The 4,444-nt window shown below is 35.1% G+C and overlaps 1 pseudogene; it reads right to left on the reverse strand.

Moving 5' to 3' along the window:
• Positions 1 to 3,784: 3,784 nt before the first annotated feature.
• Positions 3,785 to 3,884, reverse strand: LOC122099263 (annotated as a pseudogene).
• Between the last annotated feature and the right edge of the window lie 560 nt (positions 3,885 to 4,444).

Consider the following 4,444-nt stretch of genomic DNA (forward strand, 5'->3'; position numbering starts at 1 on the left):
AAATCTGAATATAATACAGGCCTATTTGTCCTCCCTAACTGTCATAGATGTATATGTTAATTCTAAGGAGACTTAAGTTCTAATAGCATTCGAAGTACTGGAAGACACTCATGTTTTACCGATACAAATTATGTCCATACAGGTAGACCCATTGCAACAGTGAAATGTACAAGTCGTTATGTCGAAAACGAACTTTACAACTTTCGTGCAGGGGGTGGGGAGGAGAGGGGAGAAGGGAAGGCGGGGAGGATTGGGTGGGGAGGATGGAAAGGGAAACAACGGAGGAGGCTACAATGCTTGATAAGAAAGGTACTCACTATCTTGCCCATGTAATTGTAACTCCTCTGTACAGTATTTTCACAATAAAAAAAAACAAAGTATGTCCAAAAAAATATTAGTGATTAGGAAAAATGATAATTTGCCTTATTACAAAATAATACATAATCCACTCACCACGGTGGTTACATTTTCCCTGTCTCTCCACAATTGACCATTTATTTTTAGTTCATTCATTCATTCATTAGTTTGGTGCTAATACTAGAGCTTGAACTCAGGGCCTGGCTCTGTCTCAGAATTTGTTGTTTATTTTGTTTTAGTTTTCTCAAGGCTAGCATTTTACCGCTTGTAAGAGCTCCATTTCTAGCTTTTGCTGGTTACTTTCAAACCAGAATCTAATGGACTGTTTTTCTTGGTCTGGTTTCAAACCACAATCATCAGATTTTGTCTTTCTGATTAGCTAGGAATAAAGACATGAGCCACCAGTGTGGCTCCTACTTTTTCCTATACTTATCTATTGCACATACTTAGATAGCAATTTAATATTGAGAGTATAGAAGCAAGATGTACAGTGATTATATTGTTCTGTTAGAAATTCAAGTTAGTAATGTAAATTTCTTCTTAAGACCATACACAAAAAATACTTAAGAAGAAATCTGATGATTTGTGTGTGTGTGTGTGTGTGTGTGTCCTGTTGCAATATGTACCACATATAAGCACTGTGCAGGTGTGTCCAGCCATTCACAGTTATTGGATAAATATCTGCCTTGAGATACCAACTCATGGACAATGTCTAAGTGTCCACTCTAGGCTTCCCGATGAAGAGGATTATACTTATCCTCATACCTAGTATTGATATGAGTGGCCTTTTTGGAAAGTAGTGTCTGCACTGTAGTAAGCTGCAAGGCAAGCACTCTACACTGAGCCACCTTCCCAGCCCAAGGATTAAGATTCTTATCTGTAATTTAGTCAAAGCTATGTCTCTTTATGTAGGCGACTAACAATGTATTTACTAATTTCAAGTAAATACATAAATTCTATTTCATCTTTTTTTAAAAATAAAAAAAAACTTGTTTGCTCTGTAAATTGAGTAGAAGCATGGATTTTGTGGCTAGCTAGGTCATTGCACATCTGGATCTCTTTTCCTCTCTCTGTTTTATGGTTCTCATAGACAATATGATTGCTCCATAATTATCCTAATTTATTTTGCTTTTATATTTTTGGTTGCATCATTTCACTTTCTGCTCTGCCATTTCCCAAAACAGCACCACATGAACAGAAAAATCCAGAAGTGGTGCTGTGGCTCAAGTGGTAGAGCGCTTGCCTTGATTTGAAGAGCTCAAGCACAGTGCCCAGGCCCAGAGTTCAGGCCCCACAACTAATTAAAAAAAAAAGAATCTCAATATTTGATAATTCTACTAACAGATTTGACTGAAATCAGTTGAATCACACTTTTCCTGTAAAATGAAGTAATAGATCCAGGCTAGGAAAGCAGCTAGAGAAGGCAGGCAGATTGTATCTGTAAAAAAACTTGTGGAAAATGGAATCGAGGATCACTTACTGGTGATTCACTTGCACTTGAAGCATGATTCTGAATTATTGCTTGCTGATTCTGAACTATTGCTTTGATCATTATATTCTCCAAGAAGAAAAAGTGAAATTTAATTGATAGCAAAGGACTACTAATACATTTTGACTTCTCATTAAGCATCTTCAATCATCAAAATCACCTGAAGACAATAGATAGGCCTATTTTTAGATGAAAACAAGTGTCTTAAAAAAAAAAAAAACAAGAATTTAGGTAGTCATAAAAAGGACTTCTATTTTACTAATGCATTATACATTTTTTCTAATGTTGGATACCAACATTAGAAAGCTACTAGAAAGCTCTTAAATCCCATATGTTGAAGTGAGTTCTCTTACACTATAACATGGTATTTCCCAAATCATTTACATAGAAGGCATTGTTTCCTGTTTTCTCATTCCTAGAATAAGCTGCACATGAAGACACCACTGGTCCATATTTTCAGTCTTTACCTTTGAATACTGAGGAAAATCTTTCCTCTGCTCCCTATAATTCACTACTCTCCAGTTAGAATAATTTAGAGTAGTAAAAATGGAAAAAGAGAAAATAAATCATGGTGAAAAAACATATGCAGAACATTCACCAGTTTTTTCTGACCAGTTCAACCAATGTGAACTATTGGGGAAATACATGGACACCTCATTCCCACTGGTACTCAAAATCTCTGGTTAGGCAATTCTGACGAAGACAAGGAACAAGATGAAAAAATGAGGAATGGTATCAATTGCAAGAAAAAAATGGAGTAGGATCCAAGCAAATTTCTTCTCTGGGATGCCGAAATTTATCGGCTTACTGTGGTGTGAACACTACTTTCCAAAAAGGCCACCCAGATGAATACTAGGGATGAGGATGAGTATACCCCTCTTCATCGCGAAGCCAAGAGTGGACACTTAGACATTGTCCATGAGTTGGTAGCTCAAGGCAGATATTCATGCAATAACTCTGAATGGCTGGACACCCCTGCACAGTACTTATATGTGGAATAATACCAGAATGGCTTCTTTATTACTTCATCATGATGCAGATACCAATCCCCAAACTAAAGGCCTCTTGACCTCCTTGCATCTTGCTGCTGGGAATAGAAATAGCAAAGATACTCTGTATCTCCTTCTGTTGAACCACTATATCAAACCAGGTCTGAAGAACAACTTTGAAGAAACTGCATTTGATATTGCCAAAAGATAAGTATGTATCACTACCTCTTTGAAGTTGTCGAAGGCTGTACAAATTATTCTCCTAAATCGTAATGGTTTGGTTAAGTTTCTTAAATTTCAAAAATGCCAGTCCATCTTTTGTGTCCCTACAAATTTTTTTCACAATACAAAACAACAGCAATATCTTACTATAAAAATTTATGTATTCCATGGTATTCTTCCAAGTGAATTGCATGACTTTGATATTAAAATGTATTCAAGAGTTGTTTGTATACATCTGTAATGATTTCTGCAGAGTTTGTGATTTTTTAAATCAGAAATATTTTTAACTTTTCTGTTGAAATGAATAGTATAGAAACTAAAGATGTTCTGGGTGCTTTTCTGAAAAAAGTATATCTATGTTTGTGTAATGTCCATAATCTATTTCATTCTCTCCTAGATATAATACTTTGAATTCTACATTGTAATATAATGTATAGACTCATTAATAAATGTGACCTTGCAGATTGCATTCCATATAGAAGAATTTTAAGACTCCTTTTTTTTTTGTAGTTTCTTATATTATTTTATTTCTTTGGGATAAAATGGCAATATTATCTAATTTCAAGTTTTGTAAAGGTTATGCTATGTAAAGGCCTTTCTAAGGAGAAAATTTAATACACTGATGTCAAACTAACCTTTAATTCTATGAATTACATGTATTGTTACACTTGTATTTTTGTAATCAACTTTTTAATAACTGTTTTTCATTTCTTGCATCAGAAGAATGAAAAATATGGAATACTTCACAAATTTTCATATCCTCCTTGTGCAAGTGCCATGTTAATCTCTGTATTGTTGTAATTTGGGTAGACCTGCTGCTGAAGCATGTATTATCCTCTAAATTTAAGTACATAATGATACAATCTTTATACAGACATATATCCATGGTTGCCTATTTGTAACAAGGAACCCTTATTGTTCCTAAAAATGCTATTGATCTTATTTCTCTAAATTTCTGTGTACAGTGGAAAAAACTTATATAGTTTGGTCGATTGCTCACATTTACAATTTTTTGGTCAATGACTATTTTGTCATTTTCATTTTAAATTTGATCATACTTTGAAGCCTTTACAGCTAAGTCCAAAGGTGGTAGCTTTTCAAGTACTTATTTATCAACTGAGTTAGCTTTGTGGAGCTAATGGATTCAAAGTAAGCCTTACTTAAGAGCTACTTCTAACTTTCTGCAGGTTAAAATTTCCCAAATGAGGTCTTCCTGGGACAAATGTCTACCTGAACTGTGAAGACTCAGGGTCTATGTTGAGGGGGCAGAATGATGCAGGCTCCAGCCTCGGGATTATCCGAGGACTGTGTTTGGGATTAAGAAAACTTTTGGAACGCCAGGCTACAGAGGGAAAATGTTCCCTCTCCCTATCTCAAAACATGTCAC

The sequence above is a fragment of the Dipodomys spectabilis genome, unplaced genomic scaffold (assembly GCF_019054845.1).
Source record: "Dipodomys spectabilis isolate Male_0828 unplaced genomic scaffold, ASM1905484v1 ptg000507l, whole genome shotgun sequence".
Lineage (NCBI taxonomy): Eukaryota > Metazoa > Chordata > Mammalia > Rodentia > Heteromyidae > Dipodomys > Dipodomys spectabilis.